Below are 21,438 nucleotides of genomic sequence, written 5' to 3'. Positions count from 1 at the left end.
GTATCCATTGACAGCGGTGATCCACCAACATACAGCTTGCCATGGAAGGAGCCTTGCGTGTGTGAAGAAGAAGACAGTAGGAAAGCAGAGATTCAGAAGACAGAGCATCTCCAAAACTCCAACCCACGCTCCATTACTACATAACAAGTATTTATTTCACGTTCTTTTATTTTTTCGCAATTAAAACTAAGAACCCTTATTGATATCCTGACTAAGAATAATAAGATAACCACAGCTTGCTTCAAGCCGGCAATCTCTATGGAATCGACCCTTACTCACGTAAGGTATTACTTGGAAGACCCAATGCATTTGCTGGTTAGTGGTATGAGTTGTGAAAAGTGTGATTTACAATTTCGTGCACCAATACTCAGGATACAACTAAATTTTGATGTACAAGTCAGCCAAGAAAGGACTTCTTTCATTACTCCAAAGGCCAACTATTATTATGTAGCAATGCCTTTCAAATTAAAGAATGCGGGAGCCACATACCAACGACTCATGAATAAGGTGTTTTCAACTCACCTTGAGAAACTAATGGAGGTATATGTAGACGATATGCTTGTCAAGACTAGGGACGACCTTGCTCTTTTGACCGACCTATCCAAAGTGTTCTCCATGATAAGGAAGCACGGAATGAGATTGAATCCTTCAAAATGCACCTTCGCAGTAGGAAGTCGGGAAAATCTTAGGCTTAATGCTCACTCAAAGAGGCATTGAGGCTAACTCGGATGAATACACAACAATCTTAGAGATGAAAAGCTCGACTTGTCTCAAGGAAGTACAACAACTAAATGGAAGGCTGGCAGCGTTGTCCACGTTCCTAGCAGGATCAGCTTTGAAGTCTTTACCCTTGTTCGAAATACTCAAAAAAGAAAACCAATTTGAATGAACTCACGACTAGGACCAAGCCTTTCAAAACTTTAAAACATTCCTAAGAAAACTCCCAATCCTTACCTGACCTGTCTGTTCATGCCCCAGGTCAAGCTGTATGACCCGGGCTGATTAAAGAAAAGTCGACCGACCTCTTCAAGTCAAGATCCTCGACCTCTTCTCAAAGAGATCGGTCAAATCGCCATGAGAGCCCAAAGCAAGCCCAAGAAAAGGAGCACAGCCCAAATCTAAAGGCGGCAAGGTCTAGAAAGATAAGGCGGCTCCCCAAAAGATAAGATAAGATTACTAACTTATCTCAAAGATCACTCACTACTATAAATATACTGGAGCACCCAGGTATAACTCATACTCTGATTCTACTGAAAAAAATTGCCTAAATCATGTGCTAACTTAAGCATCAGAGTCTCTTGAAGGTACCACCACCCTCCGGTGACGAAGGATCAGCAACACCAACAAGTCTAACAAGTCGGACACGACCGCTCCGACTACCACCGCAGATCTCGTTTGAAATTGACCTACAGTTTCAGGTAACCCTCAAAACATTGGCGCCTTTGCTGGGGAACCTGGAAGTCATCCCATCACCATGGCGGACAACCTTGACAACGACCACAACTCTGATTTGGAAAACAGAACACCACATAAAAACATGGACATCACATCAAAGGACACATCTCAACCTAACGGGGACAAGCAATCTCCAAATACAGAAATCCTAGAAGCCTTCCAAGAATAGCAGAAAGCAGAAAGTAACCTCCAAAAAGAAACTAGGCGACGCCAAGAGTTGGAGGACAAGCTCCTAAAACTCGAAGCCGACTTAAAAACCAAAACTATCCAGTGCGGTCACGATGATAGCTCCCACAAGGATCAAGATCCCTTCACCAAAGAAATGATGAAAGCTAAAGTTCTGAAGGATTTTAAAACTCCCGACATGACCCCATACGACGGTACCTCCGAACCAAGCCATCATCTCAGCAATTTCAGAAGCAGAATGTATCTCACTGACATCTCAGACGCTATTCGATGCAAAGCCTTCCCGACTACCCTAAAAAAGACAACAATCAAGTGGTTCGACAGTTTGTCTCCTTGATCCATCACAAGTTTTGATGACCTAGCCAAAAAGTTTCTTGCCAGATTCTCCATCTAAAAGGATAAAGCCAAATATGCTCCAAGCCTATTAGGGGTCAAGCAAGGAGACCAGGAAAGTCTTCGTAACTACATGGAAAGATTCAACAAAGCGTGTCTGGACATACAAAGTTTTCCAACAGAAACAGCCATTATGGGTATCATAAATGGTTTGCGAGAAGGACCTTTTAGCCATTCCATATCAAAGAAACATCCTACGTCTTTAAACGAGGTACAAGAGAGGGCAGAAAAATACATTAACATGGAGGAGAACTCTCGACTAGGGGAGACCTCAAAACCTGGATTCTCCTACTCATCTTGGGATAAGAACAATGAGTCCAAGAAGAAAGAAGACCAACACGGAGAGAAGACTAAAAAATACCACAGTTACACCCCCCTTCGGGTATCTCTTGTGGACGTTACCGAGAAATATGCCACGCAGAGAAGATCCCACCACCTCGCCCAATCAAAAGCAAAAAAGAAGGAGGAAATCGGACAGAATACTGCGAATACCACTGACTCTATGGACATCCTACCAACGAGTGTTTCGACTTAAAGAATGTCATAGAGAAACTAGCAAGAGAGGGACGACTAGATCGGTACTTAGCCAACAAATTAGACGAACCTAGAAAAAGGAGAAGGGATGAAGAGGTCGGACGGGCTGAACGGCCACCTCACACCCCGGAGAGACATGTCCATATGATAAATGGAGGATTCGCAAGTGGATGGATCTCTAAGTCATCTCGCAAAAGGCACCTTAAAGAAATATATCATGTTGGGGAAGGAGAGAGGTCATCCGACCTCCCCACCATCACCTTTACCCAAGAAGACGCAACAGGCATCATCTCAGTACATGATGATCCCTTGGTCATTACTATTATATTGGCCAACGCTAACCTCCATTGTACACTGGTAGACTAAGGAAGCTCCACAGATATCTTATTTAAATCCGCCTTCGACAAACTCGGCCTACAAGATAAAGAGCTTAGAGCATATCCGAACAGCTTGTTCGGATTGAGAGATACTCCAATCCAACCACTTGGATATATTTCACTACACACAACCTTTGGAAAGGGAACCTGGTCAAGGACACTCAACATAGACTACATCGTAGTCGACGTAAGCTCAACTTACAATGCCCTAATAGGTCGGACAACACTGAACCAGCTCACCACTGTAGTCTCAACTTTACATCTATGCATGAAATTCCCAACTCCAGAGGGGATCGCCACAATAAAAAGGGACCAGAAAATTGCACGACGTTGTTACAATGAAAGTCTGAACCTTAGAAGAAAAGGAGAAGAAATCAACACTATAGAACTCGGGAGAGTTCGAGGTCGCAAGGAACTTCGTCCACAACCTGAAGGTGAGATCAAAGAAGTCCAGATCAGAGATGCCCTGTGTAAAACAACAAATATTGGAGCAACCTTAAAGGGTGACGTAAAGGAGCCTCTAATACAATTCCTAAGGGATAATATCGACCTCTTTGCATGGAAGGCCGCAGACATACTGGGCATAGACCCCGAACTAATGTGCCACAAACTGGCAGTATACCCAAGATCTCGGCTAGTACAACAGAAGCGTAGGAAGCTCGGGTTGGAAAGATCCCAAGCTGTGGAAGAACAGGTACAAGCTCTACTAGAGGCAGGGTTCATAAGAGAAGTCAAGTACCCGCTATGGTTAGCCAATGATGTCTTGGTGAAAAAGTCAAATGGGAAATGGTAGATGTGCACTGACTATACCATTCTCAATAAAGTCTGCCCAAAAGATCCCTATCCACTTCCAAGCATAGACACGCTAGTAGATGCCTCCTCCGGATACAAGTACCTCTCCTTCATGGATGCTTACTCAGGATTATATTCAAATCCTGATGTACCTACTTCATCAAGAAAAAACCTCATTCCTAACCCCAAAAGCAAATTACTGTTATGTCGTCATGCCATTTGGACTCAAAAATGCAGGAGCTACCTACCAAAGATTAATGAACAAAGTCTTCGCAGACCATATCGGGAAACTAATGGAGGTATATGTGAACGACATGCTGGTAAAGACACAAAGTGAGGAATCATTACTGTCCGACCTCGCCAAAGTGTTCGACACCATAAGAAATCATGACATGCGACTTAATCCCGCAAATTATACCTTTGCAGTAGAAGCTAGCGAATTCTTGGGTTTCATGCTAACACAACGAGGAATTGAGATAAACCCGGATAAATTCCAGGCCATACTCAACATGAAAAGCTCAACATATATCAAAGAGGTACAACAACTCAACAGAAGATTGGCAGCCTTATCCAGGTTTTTAGCCGGGTCGGCCATAAAATCTCTCCCCTTTTATGCCACACTAAGGAAAGGAAAAAGGTTTGAATGAACGACAGAGTGTGAACCAGCCTTCCAGGACTTCAAAAAATTCCTAGGACAACCACCCATCCTTACTCGACCACAGGAAGGAGAAGCACTCATATTATACCTCGCAGTAGGAAATCGGGCAATAGCTTCAGCGTTGGTCAGAGAAGATGAAGGCGGACAACAACCTTCTACTTCATCAGGAAAGCCCTACAAAGGGTCGAACTAAACTATCAAAATATTGAAAAGTTCACATATGCTCTCATACTAACTTCTCGATGACTTCGCCCATATTTTCAAGCTCACACCATCAAGGTTCGAACCAAATAGCCTATAAAAAGCATTCTACAGAAGGCAGACTTAGCCGGAAGAATTTTATAGTGGGCAATCGAGCTATCTGAGTTCAATCTTCAATATGAAGCTTGGACAGCCATCAAATCTCAGTATCTGTCCGACTTAATTGCCGAGTACACTGACACTCCGGGAACTCATACAAAATGGAAACTCAATGTAGACGGCTCTTCAAATAAAACCGGGAGTGGTGCATGTGTTATAATAGAAAGCGATCAGAGAACCCAAATCGAACTCTCCCTAAAGTTCGAGTTCCCTGCCTCAAATAATCAGGCCGAATACGAGGCACTACTAGCTGGTTTGAGGCTGGCCAAGGAGGTTGGAGTTCAAAAGCTTGTCATCTTCAGTGATTCACAAGTAGTCACCTCACAAATAGCAGGGAGCTACCAAGCTAAAGACCCTACCATGAAAAAATATATGGACAAAACCAGGGAACAACTCGGACAACTCGGGGAATATGAGGTCCACCATATACCTCGGGAACAGAATGCTCGAGCTGACGTACTCTTAAAACTAGCCAGCACCAAACCAGGGGACAATAATAGAAGCCTCATCCAAGAAATACTGCAGAACCCATCAATCTCAGAAGAAGAGAAGATCCTAGCCATATCGGGTCAGGACCAAGGGTGGATGACCCCCATAATCAACTACCTCAAATAAGAGATGCTCCCCACATATAAAAAGGAGGCAAAGAGGCTAATACGAGAGGCACAATACTACACCATAATAAGCAACATCTTATATAGGAGAAGGGTTTTAACACCTCTATTAAAATGTGTGCCGACCTCCAACATAAAGGAGGTTTTGGAAGAAAAACACAGTGTTATATGTGGGAACCATCTCGGGTCACGAGCTCTCTCAAAAAAAGTACTCCGAGTCGGATTCTTTTGGTTGGCTTTACAAAAAGAAGCGGCAGAATTCGTCAAAACATGCCCACCATGTCAGAAGCATGCCAACTTTCACATCGCCCCACCAGAAGAACTCATCAGTGTAACATCACCTAGGCCATTTGCAAGGTGGGGACTCGACTTCCTTGGACCCTTTCCCCAAGGATCGGGACAAGTTAAGTTCCTCATTGTAGGGGTAGACTACTTCACCAAATGGATTGAGGCAGAGCCCCTAGCTAATGCCACTGCTCCAAGAAGTCAGAAATTCTTGTACAGAAACATTATTACAAGGTTTGGAGTTCATTACTCCATCACTACAGATAATGGCACTCAATTCACCGATACAGGTTTCAGGAAATTGGTAGCTGACTTGAAAATAAAGCACCAATTCACATTCGTCGAACACCCACAAGCTAATGGACAAGCAGAAGCTGCTAATAAAGTCATACTAGCTGGGTTAAAACGGAGATTACAGGATGCAAAAGGAGCTTGGGTTGAAGGGCTACCACAAGTCCTATGGGCATATCGGACAGCTCCACACTCCACTACAGGAGAATCACCCTTCCGATTGGCCTATGGAGTGGAGGCAATGATCCCAGTAGAAATCGAAGAAGGATCCCCCAGAATGATCCTTGGAACACGAAATTGTGAGTTCACACTTTTCACACAACTCCGCACAGCTGACCAGCAAGTGCACTGGGTCGTCCAAGTAATACCTTACGTGAGTAAGGGTCGATCCCACGGAGATTGTCGGCTTGAAGCAAGCTATGATCATCTTGTAAATCAAAGTCAAGTGGATTCAAATGGTTATGAAGTTTTGATGATTAAAAGAGAAATAAAACATAAAATAGGATAGAGATGCTTATGCAATTCATTAGCGAGAATTTCAGATAAGCGTATGGAGATGCTTTGTTCCCTCTGAGCCTCTGCTTTCCTATTGTCCTCATCCAATCATGGGTACTCCCTTCCATAGCAAGTTGTATGTTGGTGGATTACCATTGTCAATGGCTACCATCCGTCCTCTCAGTGAAAACATATCCGCTACGGTTTCCCACATGGCTAATCAGCTGTCAATTCTCGATCGTGTCAGAATAAGATCCATTGATCCTTTTGCACACTATCACTGTGCCCAATAGTCACGAGTTTGAAGCTCATCACAGTCATCCCTTCCCAGATCATACTCGGAATACCACAGACAAGGTTTAGACTTTCCGGATCTCAAAAATGCTGCCAATTGATTCTAGCTTATACCATGAAGACTCTGATCTCACGGAATTGAAGGCACTATTGTCAGGAGAGGCAACCATGCGTCGTGAACCAGGAGGCCAAGAGACACACACGGAGGTGGTTGTCAGGCACGTGTTCATAAGGGAGGGTGATGATAAGTGTCACGGATCATCACATCCATCAGGTTGAAGTACGAGTGAATATCTTAGAACAAGAATAAGCGTGAATTGAATAAAAAAACAATAGTACTTTGCATTACTTCATGAGGAACAGCAGAGCTCCATACCTTAATTTATGAGGTGTAGAAACTCCACTGTTGAAAATACATAAGTGATGAAGGTCCAGGCATGGCCGAATGGCCAGCCCCCAAAACGTGATCAAGAGATCAAAAGTGATCCAAAGATAGTCTCAAAAATGATCTAAAGATATGAACACAATAGTAAAAAGTGCTATTTATACTAAACTAGTAAACTAGGTTTACAGAAAATGAGTAACTAAGTGTAGATAGTGCAAAAATCCACTTCCGGGGCCCACTTGATATGTGTTTGGGCTGAGCATTGAAGCTTTCATGTGCATAGGCTCTACTTGGAGTTTAAACGCCAGTTTTGGTGCCAGTTTGGGCGTTTAACTCCAGCTTTGGTGCCAGTTCTGGCGTAAAACTTCAGAAAAGGGTCTCTGGTGAGCGTTTGGATGCCCGTTTGGGCCATCAAATCTCAGGCAAAGTATGAACTATTATACATTTCTGGAAAGCCCAATATGTCTACTTTCCAACGCAATTGAGAGCACGCCAATTGGGTTTTTGTTGCTCTAGAAAATCCACTTTGAGTGTAGGGAGGTCAGAATCCAACAACATCTTCAGTCCTTTTTTAGCCTTTGAATCAGATTTTTGCTCAGGTCCCTCAATTTCAGCCAGAAAATACCTGAAATCACAGAAAAACACACAAACTCATAGTAAAGTCCAGAAATGTGATTTTTGCATAAAAACTAATAAAAATATACTAAAAAGTAACTAAAACATATTAAAAACTATGTAAAAACAATGCCAAAAAGTGTATAAATTATCCACTCAACACAACACCAAACTTAAATTGTTGCTTGTCCCCAAGCAACTGAAAACAAAATAGGATAAAAAAAAGAGAATATACAATAAATCTCAAAATATCAATGAAACTTAGTCCCAATTAGATGAGCGAGGCTAGTAGCTTTTTGCCTCTGAACAATTTTGGCATCTCACTTTATCCTTTGAAGTCCAGAATGATTGGCATCCATTAGGAACTCGGAATTTAGATAGTGTTATTGATTCTCCTAGTTCAGTATGTTGATTCTTGAACACATCTACTTTATGAGTCTTGGCCATGATCCTAAGTGTTCATACCCTGGGTCGAAATGTCCGACCCGGGATGTTCTACAGACAAAGCGACCGACCTCTTCAGGTCAGGACGACCCGACCTCTTCTCAAAGAGTTCGGCCAAGTCACAGGAAAGCCCAAACAAAGGGCCCAAATAGAGGAACACGTCCCAAATCCAAGGGCAACCCAAAGCCCATAGGGATAAAGGCGGTTCCCTTAAAGATGACCTCACTTAAAGATAAGATAAAGATAAGATAAGATAACTAACTTATCTTATCCGCAGGAGGCCACATCTCACCATTATAAATACACTGGAACACCCAGGTATAACTCATACTCTGATTCTACTTAATACCTGCTTAATACCCTTGCTAACTTAAGCATCGGAGTCCCATGCAGGTACCCCCACCCTCCGGGGACGAAGGATCAGCACCGCCACCAAGTCCAACAAGTCGGACACACCAGCTCTGGCCGCTGTACACCTGCCGGACACGTCGGCTCCGACCAACACAGAAAGGTCTCATCCGAGATCGACCTACAGTTTTAGGTGACCCTCGGAACATTGGCGCCGTTGCCGGGGACCTGGAAGTCATCCCATTAACATGGCGGATGACCATGACAACGACCACGATTCAGGTTTGGAAGACAGAACGCCACATAAAAACGCAGACACAATACTCAAAGATACTCCAGAAACCAATGGAGACAAAAATTCATCAAATCCAGGAATAATAGAAGCACTTCAAAGTCGATTGGAGCAACTCGAGAAAGAAGCCCAACATCAGCGTGAAAAGGAAGAAGATCTACGCCGGGAGATAAGGCGGCGCAGAGAACTAGAAGATAAGCTTGTAAAACTTGAAGCCGATCTTAAAACTAAAGCTACTCGATCATCCGCAGAAGATAGCTCTCAGAAAGATCAAGACCCATTCACCAGAGAAATTATGAAGACCAAAATTCCAAAAGATTTCAAGCTTCCGGATATGACTCTATATGACGGCACCTCGGACCCCAACCATCATCTCAGCAACTTCAGAAGTAGAATGTACCTCACAGATGCCTCAGATGCAGTCCGCTGCAAAGCCTTTCCAACAACTCTAACCAAGACAGCCATCAAATGGTTCGACAACCTACCTCCGAAATCCATCTCGAGTTCGACGACCTGGCCAAGAAGTTCCTGGCCCGATTCTCCATACAAAAGGACAAAGCCAAACATGCGCCTAGCCTCCTAGGGATCAAACAAGGAGATCGGGAGAGCCTTCGCAACTACATGGAAAGATTCAACAAAACATGCATGGACATACAAAGTCTACCAACGGAGGCTGCCATTATGCGCCTTATAAATGGCCTACGAGAAGGGCCATTTAGCCAATCTATATCAAAGAGATATCCTACATCCTTAGACGAAGTACAAGAACGGGCACAAAAATACATCAACATGGAGGAAAACTCTCGACTTGTAGAAGCCTCAAGGTTCGGCTCTACCTACCGAGATAAAGAATCCAAGAAAAAGGAAGATCGCTCCGGAGAAAAAATCAAAAAATATCATAACTATACTCCTCTTAGGGTATCCTTGGTAGATGTTTACAAAGAAGTCTGCCATACAGAGAAAATCCCTCCAGCTCGGCCACTTAAAGGCAAAAGAGGAGGAGGAAATCGGAATGAATACTGTGAGTATCACCGACTTCGAGGGCATTCTACCAACGAATGCTTCGACTTGAAAAACGTCATAGAAAAACTAGTAAGAGAAGGAAAGCTAGATCGATTTTTGGCCAATCGGGATGACGAACCAAGAAAAAGAAGAAGGGATGAGGATGTTGGACGATCTGAACGATCACCTCGTACACCGGAAAGACATGTTCACGTAATACACGGCGGATTTGCCAGAGGAGGAATCTCCAAATCATCCCGAAAGCGACACCTCAAAGAGGTATACCACGTCGAAGGAAAAAAGGAAGTCCCGGACATCCCAGTAATCACGTTTACCAAGGAAGACGCATCCGGAATCATCTCGGGACACGACGACCCCATGGTCATTACGATCATACTGGCAAACGCCAACCTCCACCGTACATTAATTGACCAGGGAAGCTCTGCAGACATCTTATTCAAAACTGCCTTCGACAAACTCGGTCTAGATGAAAAAGAGCTAAGAGCATACCCAAACAACCTGTTCGGACTAGGAGATGCCCCAGTTCAACCGCTGGGATACGTATCGTTGCATACAACCTTCAGAAAGGGGAACCAGTCCCGAACACTCAAGATAGATTACATCGTGGTCGACGTAAGCTCAGCCTACAATGCCTTAATAGGTCGGACAACGTTAAATCAACTCAGAGCAATAGTTTCAACTCCACATCTATGTATGAAATTCCCAACTGCAGAAGGGATAGCTACGATAAAGGCAGATCAAAAAATGGCACGTCGCTGTTACAAGGAAAGCCTAAACCTCCGAGGTGACAGAGGAGAGTTTCACACAATCGAGCTCGGTGGAGTTTAGAGGCGAGAAGAACTCCGACCACAACCCGAAGGAGAAATAGAAAGAATCCATATCGGAGACACCTCGGATAAAACAACTAATATTGGCACGATCCTGAAAGGAGACATAAAGGAATCGCTAATACGGTTCCTACGAGATAATGTTGATCTATTTGCATGGAAAGCTGCTGACATGCCAGGTATTGATCCCAAACTAATGAGCCACAAATTGGCAGTCTATCCGGGATCCCAGCCGGTACAACAAAGACGAAGAAAACTTGGATCAGAACAAACTCAAGCTGTAGAAGAACAAGTACAAGCGCTACTTGAGGCCGGGTTCATAAGGGAAGTCAAATATCCACTATGGATAGCAAACGTCGTCTTAGTGAAAAAGTCAAATGGGAAGTGGCGAATGTGCACCGACTACACCGACCTCAACAAAGCCTGCCCAAAAGACCCCTATCCACTCCCAAACATCGACGCTCTAGTGGATGCTTCATCAGGATATAAGTATCTCTCATTCATGGACGTATATTCACGGTACAACCAAATCCCCATGCATCCACCAGACAAAGAAAAAACCTCGTTCCTAACACCGAAAGCAAACTACTATTACATCGTGATGCCTTTTGGTCTCAAGAACGCAGGAGCTACTTATCAAAGGCTAATGAATAAAGTTTTTGCAGATCACATCGGAAAAATCATGGAAGTTTATGTAGACGATATGTTGATAAAGACACAAAGCGAAGATACATTGTTATCCGACCTGACTCAAGTGTTTTCTACTATCAGGAAACACAACATGCGGCTCAATCCCGCAAAATGCACCTTCGCAGTAGAAGCCGGCAAATTCTTGGGCTTCATGCTCACACAAAGGGGGATTGAAGCAAATCCAGACAAGTGTCGAGCCATACTCAACATGAAGAGCCCAACCTGTATCAAAGAAGTACAACAACTCAACGGAAGGTTGGCCGCTCTATCCCGATTCTTAGCAGGAGCTGCAATAAGATCTCTTCCCTTCTATGCTACTTTAAGAAAGGGAAAACAGTTTGAATGGACAACAGAATGTGAGCAAGCCTTCTTAGACTTCAAGGAGTTCTTAGGACGGCCACCTATCCTATCTCGGCCACGAGAAGGAGAACCGCTCATATTATATCTCGCAGTAGGGAGCCGGGCAATAGCCTCAGCACTAGTCAGAGAAGACGAACATGGGCAAAAACCCGTCTACTTCATTAGCAAAGCACTACAGGGATCCGAGCTGAACTACCAGAAAATAGAAAAGTTTGCCTACGCTCTGATCCTCACATCCTGGCGGCTTCGCCCGTATTTCCAAGCGCATACCATTAAAGTTCGAACCAACCAACCCATAAAAGGAATATTGCAGAAAATAGATCTAGCAGGAAGAATCCTACAGTGGGCAATCGAGTTGTCCGAATTCGATCTCCAATACGAGGCGCGTACAGCGATCAAATCGCAACACCTGGCCGACTTCATCGCAGAATTTACAGACATCCCGGAAATCCCCATAGAATGGAACATATACATAGACGGATCCTCAAATAAAATAGGAAGCGGCGTGGGTGTGATAGTTGAGAGCAACCAAGGAACTCAACTTGAGCTCTCCCTTAAATTTGGATTCACGGCCTCAAACAACCAGGCAGAATACGAAGCACTATTAGCTGGTTTAAAGCTGGCTAGAAAGATTGGAGCCCGGAAGCTCAACATCTACAGTGACTCACAAGTCATCACCTCACAAATAACAGGAAACTACCAAGCCAAAGATCCGACCATGAAAAAATATTTGGATAAAACCAAAGAATAGCTCGGACAACTCGGGGAATATAGGATCCACCACATACCTCGTGAGCAAAATGCCCGAGCTGACGCCCTCTCAAAATTAGCCAGCACTAAACCAGGGGGCAACAACAGAAGCCTCATCCAAGAGGTATTACATAACCCGTCAATAGCGGAAGAAGAATGAATCCTAGCCATAATAGGTCGGGATCAAGGATGGATGACCCCCATAATAAACTACCTCAAAACAGAAGAACTCCCTACAGATGAAAAAGAGGCAAAGAGGCTGAAAAGGGAGGCACAGTACTACACTATCATAAACAACACGCTTTACAAAAGAGGGATATCAACACCTTTACTAAAATGCATACCAACTTCCAATACAAAGGAAGTCTTGGAGGAAGTACACAGTGGCATTTGTGGAAATCATCTCGGAGCACAAGCTCTCACCAAAAAAGGTACTCCGGGCGGGATTCTATTGGCCAACTCTACAAAAGGAGGCTACAGAATTTGTAAGGACATGTCCACCATGCCAGAAGCATGCCAACTTTCACATTGCCCCACCAGAAAAGCTCATCAGCGTGACCTCACCCTGGCCATTTGCGAAATGAGGACTCGACCTACTTGGACCCTTCCCACAGGGATCAGGACAAGTAAAATTCCTCATAGTAGGAGTAGACTATTTCACAAAATGGATCGAGGCAGAACCACTGGCCAACGCCACCGCTCAAAGAAGCCGAAAATTCCTATATAGGAACATTATTACGAGATTCGGGGTACCATACTCCATCACCACGGACAACGGTACCCAATTTACAGAGGCAGGCTTCAGAAAACTGGTGGCCGACTTGAACATAAAACACCAGTTCACCTCTATCGAACATCCCCAAGCCAATGGACAAGCAGAAGCGGCTAACAAAGTCATATTGGCCGGATTAAAGCAGAGGCTACAAGAAGCAAAGGGAGCTTGGGCCGAGGAACTACCACAAGTCCTATGGGCATACCGAACAACACCCCATTCTACTACAAACGAATCACCATTCCGACTAGCATACGGAGTGGAGGCAATGATTCCAATAGAAATCAAAGAAGGATCTCCCCGAGTAGTCCACTACAATGAACAAGCAAACTCCCAACTTCAGAGAGAAGAGCTCGACTTGTTACCCGAAATCCAAGAACGAGCTCGGATCAGGGAAGAAGCTCTAAAGCAATGAATGGCCTCCAGATATAATCAAAAGGTAGTACTAAGAAGTTTCGCAGAGAATGATCTCATCCTAATCAGAAATGATATTGGAACAACTCGACCCGAAGAAGGAAAGTTGGCAGCAAACTGGAAAGGACCCTACCGAGTCATTGAAGTACTGGGGAAGGGCTACTACAGACTGGCCGAGCTCGATGGACGGGAGCTTCCTCGATCATGGCACGCCTGCAACCTAAAAAGGTACTACAGTTAGGAAAGGTAAAGGATCTCACTAAATGGATGCGCTCTTTTTCCTGAAAAGGTTTTTTAATGAGGCACCATGTCGAGACCTAGGAACAAGGGAATTCCCACATGTATATATTTGCATTTTCTGAATAAAGTTTATTTAGATATTCTACATGATTCCAAGACGCATTAATCTGAAGTATTCATCGTCCGATTATAAAGCAACAGGTCGGCAGAAAGTGAAAAACAAATTCACTGTGCGACCACGATAAAGACAATCGTCCGATAAAGGTGAAAACGCGATTCACCCAAAGGACGATCTAAAGATGCCAACCATTTTCTACAAATCGGCAAAGATGAACACAGAATAATGTAAGAAGTTATCGAAAGCAATCCAAAAAAAGAACCTGACGAGGTCTTACGGATAGCTAATAAATAACTTAAAAGACTGGCCGACATTCAGAAATCGGACCAAGTCAACCCAAGTTATAAGTAAACCCTGGAAAGAGGTCTGGTCAACCCTATTAAAGAGGATTACTTTAACTTAGAAGGGCCTGACATAACAAAGTCAGCCCAAAATTAAAAAGTTATCAAAGTAATCCCTGAAAGAGATCTGACAAAGATCCAAGAAAGAGGATTACAGAAATAACTTAAAGGAGACCGACATAACCAAATCGGACTCCTACCATTAAAAAAGTTATACAAATAGTCCCTGAAAGAGATCTGACAAAGATCCAAGAAAGAGGATTACAGAAATAACTTAAAGGAGACCGACATAACCAAATCGGACTCCTACCATTAAAAAAGTTATACAATTAGTCCCTGAAAGAGATCTAACAAAGATCCAAAAAAGAGGACTACGAAAAATAACTTAAAGGAGACCGAGATAACCAAGTCGGACTCCTACCACTAAAAAGTTATCAATGTAATCCTTGAAGGAGACCGAGTAAAGGCCCAGAAAAAGGGATCATAAAATAGCTTTTGACGGGGGAACAACATAAAGAAATCGGTCATAAGGTGCTAAAGAGCGAGGAAACCGAGAAACAAGTCGGACCCCCCACAGGCACGGCCTCAAAAGGATCCAAGCTACAAACAATAAAGCACGCAAACAACCTAAAGAGGCCAGAACAGCAAATTTCAACAGATACCATGCATAAAACGATAAAAGCTTCAAGAGGTCACCACAAAACCAACCCCGGAAGCTACTTTTGTTTTTCAAAAAAAAAGTTGCAAGACAGACAACTAGAAGTGTCAAACAAAACAAAGTTCAAAAAAGCCCGCAAACCAGGCTATTTACACAAAATATCCATAAAAAGATCAGCTAAAGAGCGGGAGCTTTCCCGGCAGCATCAATATGAGGAAAAGGAGGACGAGTCTGAGGGGCACGGCATCTACGGTTCCATCATCCCGGTTCAGAATCTGGCAATCCGGATCAGATGTAACGGGAGGAACAGAGGAGGTCGACACCTTGAGAGAAGGCACTGGAGGAGGATCAATCTCTTCATCATCCTGGTCATCAGGGACAATCTTAGCATCTCTCACGACGTTATCCAGGCTGATAAGAGTCAAGTCGGCATCAGGAGCAACAACTCGGAACTGTTCCATCAGGTTCTCGGAGGCAGCAGTTACACTACCCACAAGGTGACCCTGAAGCTCACCATAATTAACCCGAGCTGTTTCCAACTCCTCTCGAAGATGCATCAATTCCCTATAAGCCGAGACATAGCTATCCTTATGTTTTAAAGCCATGACTTCGGCCAGCTTCAGAGAAGCAGCAAGGGCAATAGAGCTGGCCTTCTCACCCTCCAGTTCCTTCTCCACCTTGGCCAACTTCACCTCCAACTCCTCCTTCAGACCCTTGATTCGATCAAACTCTGACTTGGCCTCCTCCATAAAAGATTTGGTAGCATGAACCGGAATCCCCTGAATTGTTCGAAAAATAGCCGCACCCATATGGGCCATCTTCACACTATTTTGGGTAATAAAATACAAATGCTTTAACAGAGACACGTCGTCCATGGAAAGCCCACCATAGGGGGCAATTTGCTGGTCAACAAATTCAATGGCATCAAAGTCTGGAGCATCCAAGTTAAAGGGTTCGGACATTTTTTGCTTTTTCAAAGGTGGGTCACCAGAAGCAGCAGCAGAAGTTTGAGGAGGATCGACCTGATGAAACTGGGGAGTAGGAATTACTTTCCTCGACCCAAGGGAACTCGGCACCGGGGGCTTCAGGGGGACCTGTGAAGATCCCTCGCCGGAGTTGCCTTTTTTGCCCTTTTGAAGGCCTTCATAGAGTCGTTATTCTTTGACATATCTACAAAACACAAAAACAGTCATGACAAAGAGCTACAAAAGGAAATAAAGTACAGAAACAAGTCAGACAAATACCCAAAATAGTCCGAACCAAGGATGGGTCATTCAAAAACCTTTTTGTATCAAGGTGGGGCGGTTTCCCCCATAGATCCTCAAAAACAACAACAAAAGCATGCTCAACATCATCAAGCATCTCCCAAGTATAACGGGACACTCTCACATCCCTCTGCCACTCTAGAGGGAAAGAAGGCTCATCATTTTCGTCAAGAAAAAAGGGGCGGGCCCCCTCGACGGCACGAACCTTAAAGAAGTAATTCTTGAAATCCTTAAAGGACTCATCATACATAGAAAAAACTTTGTGGCCCTGGGCAGACCTAAAGGAAACCCAGGAAGCCTTCTTTTTTGAAGAACCGCCAGGCTTGGCAGAAACAAACAAATAAAGAAACAGAGTCTGGGAAGGTGTTACATCTAGTTCACGACAGAGAAGTTGAAAAATTTTAATAAAACCCCAGGAATTGGGGTGAAGCTGGGATGGAGCAATATTACACGACCACAACAGGTCGGTTTCAAAAGCAGTAAAAGGAAAAGTAACATTCAACTGGCTGAAAAAGTATTCATAGGCATAAAAGAAGGGACGCTCCCTCTCAATGGAAGTCGGAAAGCAAACCCTCTCATCAGAATCAGGAGCAACAAGCTCGTAATCCCCCTCGCGAGCATTGTTACCACAAATCCTATGACGCTTCCTCAGCTCTGTACAGAATTCAGCGTCCACAACGGAAACACACAATAAAACAAGGGAGTCCAGCCAATCGGACATCCCCTCGGGAACTCTGGAAGACATCTCTACAATGTTATTGCGAGAAGACATGAGGCCAACTAAATCCTACAAGTAAGAAAAGAAAATAAGGTTACTACAAACATCTCGGACAAAGGAGAAAACAACTCGGTCAATACTTCTCAGGCAACGAAAAGCAAGAAAAGGAAAACCCCAAGACTCAAACCAAAGTCATGGGGCATCCCTTGGAGGCAGTAACGAGGCAAGGTTTCCAGAAAAATAGTGTGAAGTTCGCATCCCAGCATTTTTTCAAACAAAGAAAAAGACCTCAAACAAGCAAGCATTTTCAGAAGCATAAGTCATCACAGTGTACCAAACAAAAAGCATTCCCAGAATGTCAAAACGCGCCAAAATTGCTAAAGGTATGAACTTTCTCAAAATCAGAAACAAAAACGATCAAGCAAAGCAAGGAACAAGATGCAGATTCTCTATCAGAAGCAACAACAAAACCCTAGAAAGCCTCGACAAAAATGTCAAAAGTAAAACCGCAAAGAAGAAAGCCAAGGAAAACACATTTACAGTGACGAACAAACACAAGATCAAGGTTCAAGCTTTCAAACATGCAAAATCAGAAGCCTCACCAAAAAACTAAAAATGAAGCTACGAAAGAAGCAAGAAAGCTAGTACCAACCTGGAATGAGCAGCACGCTTCAAAGAAACTGAAGATAGAAGACAAAATCTGGGAAAGCCTTCTCACAAAGAACGCGAACAAAGAGCGATGTCGAAGAGAGAAATGCGAAACTCCAGGCGAAAACAAGAAGCTCCAGAAACGCCAAAATGACGCCGCAAACACAGAAAAAGGAGAAGCGCAAAACAAAAAACAGAAGAGCGGAGAGAACGGAGAAAAGAAGTTATGAAAAGGGCGAAAGGAGAGAAACCGTTTCTGGGCTTTCGAAATTGAAATAAAGAGCCAAAGGGAAACGGGGCAATTAATGCTAAAATTAAGGAAAGCATTAAACCCTCGCACGTTCCCAAAGCGCCGATATAAAAGCGCGCGCTTTTAGAGGAAACGTTCTACATTCAAAAGCTGATACAAAGGAATCGACAAAATGCTTGAGATCGGCTTTACCAAAGAAGGACCGAAGTCAAAGACTCGGCCTCAAAAAAGAAGACCGAGCTCAAGCAGGGGCACTGTTCATACCCTGGGTCGAAATGTCTGACCCGGGATGTTCTACAGACAAAGCGACCGACCTCTTCAGGTCAGGACGACCCGACCTCTTCTCAAAGAGTTCGGCCAAGTCACAGGAAAGCCCAAACAAAGGGCCGAAATAGAGGAACACGTCCCAAATCCAAGGGCAACCCAAAGCCCATAGGGATAAAGGCGGTTCCCTTAAAGATGACCTCACTTAAAGATAAGATAAAGATAAGATAAGATAACTAACTTATCTTATCCGCAGGAGGCCACATCTCACCATTATAAATACACTGGAACACCCAGGTATAACTCATACTCTGATTCTACTTAATACCTGCTTAATACCCTTGCTAACTTAAGCATCGGAGTCCCTTTCAGGTACCCCCCACCCTCTGGGGACGAAGGATCAGCACCGCCACCAAGTCCAACAAGTCGGACATACCAGCTCTGGCTGCTGTACACCTGCCGGACACGTCGGCTCCGACCAACACAGAAAGGTCTCATCCGAGATCGACCTACAGTTTCAGGTGACCCTCGGAACACTAAGCATCTTGTTTTCCAATATTACCACCGGATACATAAATGCCACAGACACATAATGATGACAAGTCATCATATACCCATTTTTCAAGCTAATTTCACTTGTTTTATTAGTCTTTATGCACTTTCTTGCATCCTAAGTAAGTGATTCGGAGTGAAAATGCATAATTTCTTTAAATCAAGCATCTACTATTAATTTGATGCTAATTCATGAGGTTTAAGCTAATTTTAATTGAATTTTAATTGATTCATAAGCCTTGTGAATTTAGTGATACTTTGAGTGGTTGTTTTGGTTTATTGTAGGTGAAGAAAAGAAGAAAAGAGAAAGCGTGGCTTATGAAAGCGTGGTCCAAGAGAGAAGAAGTGTGGCGTATAAGAGGAGGGAGCAAGCATTGCCCTCCACAAGGGCACACTACCCTCTAGGAGGGCAACATGAGCAAGCAAGCCAAGAGAAGCAACGCTGCCCTGCCCACGACAAGGGCAGAGCACAAAATTGTGCCTTGGATCAAAGAAAGTAAAAACCTTGCCCTGCCCTCCACAAGGGCAGTATCGGACTCTCCAAAGGGAAAAATTCAAAGAAAAAGTTCACCATTGCTTGCCACAAAAGTCGAACACGAAACCATGAGGAAACAAGAAACTAAGTCTCACTTTGGTGCCAAGAATATCAAAGAAAAGAAGTAGCGTGCGCGTCACACAATTGAACACGGGGCTTCAACTTGGAAACATTGCCCTGCCCTCCGCAAGGGCAGGGCAGCATTTTGTTGTGGCACGGCCAGCGCACCATTCTGGCGCACCAAGGGAGCTTTGGCAGCATCATAGCGCACGACCAGCGCACCAAACTGGCGCACCAAAAATTTCTGCCCTGCCCTCCACAAGGGCAGGGCAGCATCCTGCAGCACCAACTCGCACACCACGCTCGCACCAAGGCAGCACGCATCAATTCCTGCCCTGCCCTCCACAAGGGCAGGGCAGCCTACTGGAAGCAAATTGTTTTGGGCTAAAAATTGAATTAAAAATCCAATTTAATTCATTTCTTCACAAAATCAAAAGCCCATCCAAATCCCAAGATCCAAGAATAGAAAGTGTATAAATAGGAGATAGTTTGATGTAATTAGAACCTTTTCCTTTACTTTTGAACTTTGAATTTTCCTTTGAACTTTTACTTTTATTTTGAGCTTTTGAAATTTCTCTTAGGGACTTCACTGAGATTTCAGAGAATTAGGGAGGAGAATTGATCTCTCTTCTTCCTCGTTCTTGTGTGGGCATTTTTATTTTTCTTGTTGGAGTTTTGGGTGTGAAGAATTGAGGAAATTCTGTCTCAATCTCCATTCAAAATCTCTTTAATTCCTCTTCTGCATAATTAAGTTGAATTTTAATTCCTTTACTGCTTCTTCTTCAATTTCTTGTTAATTGCTTTGTGGGCTTGGATCTGGGAAGGTAATTGAGATCTAAACTTTGCTATCTAGTCTCTTGAGTCCTGAGATCCCATTTTCCTTGTTGGTTCTTCTGTGAACCTCTGCTTCAAGTTAATTCCCATTTCTGTTTGAATTCTAGCTGTTTCTAATTCAATTTCTGCTTATTTAATTGTTGCAATTTACTTTCCTTTGCTGAAATTCTGAATTCCCAATCCTCAACTCCCTTTTCCATTCAAGCAATTTATATTTCTTGCACTTTAAGTTACTACAATTTACATTTCTTGCACTTTAAGTTTTAGTCATTTAATTTCTTGTCCTTTAAGATTCAACATCTTTTACTTTCCTGTTCTTTAATTTACTGCAATTCTCCCCTCTCCCTTTACATTCCAAGCAATTTAGCTTCTGTTAAAGATAAACTACTCAACCAATATTTGATTCGCTTGACTAAATCAACCACTAAACTAAAATTGCTCAATCCTTCAATCCCTGTGGGATCGACCTCACTCATGTGAGTTATTATTACTTGATGCGACCCAGTACACTTGCCGGTGAGTTTTGTGTCGGATCGTTTTCCGCACATCAAGTTTTTGGCGCCGTTGCTGGGGAATTGAAATAGATTGACAATGATTACGTGAAGTGGAGATCTAGATCAAGCACTTTTTCTTTTCTGTTGCTTTAAATTTTGGCTAACACACTAACTGTTTGAATTTTTGCTTAAACTAACTAAAACTTCATTCTAGCTATAGATTGAAGTTTCATTGGTTTTCTGGGTCTGTGTGTTTATTGTTGTGTGTTTGTATGTCAGGTACAGGAAGATCTTCCCCTATCCTCTCTGAAATTGACCAAAGAACTCTTCGAAGAATAAGAAGAGCTGAAAGAGGGAAGAACGTTATTGGAGAGGAAGAATCTGAGGAGGAATTCTAAGAGATGGAAGGAGATCCATCAAATCTCAATCAACCAGGAGGAGGGGCCAACAATAACCCACAACAAAGAAGAGTCCTGGCTTCATACACATTTGCAAATGCTAGACACTGTGGAAGTAGCATTCTTACTCCTAATGTCAGTGCAAACAATTTTGAACTAAAGCCACAACTCATCACTTTGGTTCAAAACAACTGTTCTTTTGGAGGAGGGCCATTGGAGGACCCAAATCAACACTTATCTACCTTCTTGAGGATTTGTGATACTATGAAAACCAATGGTGTGCCTCCTGACAGCTACAAGTTGTTGCTCTTTCCATTTTCTCTCAGAGACAAAGCCACTCAATGGCTAGAGACATTTCCAAAAGAGAGCATCAACACTTGGGATGACTTGGTGAGCAAGTTCCTTGCCA

This window comes from Arachis hypogaea, chromosome 9, assembly GCF_003086295.3.
Source record: "Arachis hypogaea cultivar Tifrunner chromosome 9, arahy.Tifrunner.gnm2.J5K5, whole genome shotgun sequence".
Classification (NCBI taxonomy): domain Eukaryota; kingdom Viridiplantae; phylum Streptophyta; class Magnoliopsida; order Fabales; family Fabaceae; genus Arachis; species Arachis hypogaea.
Note: the sequence above shows the minus strand (reverse complement) of the source record.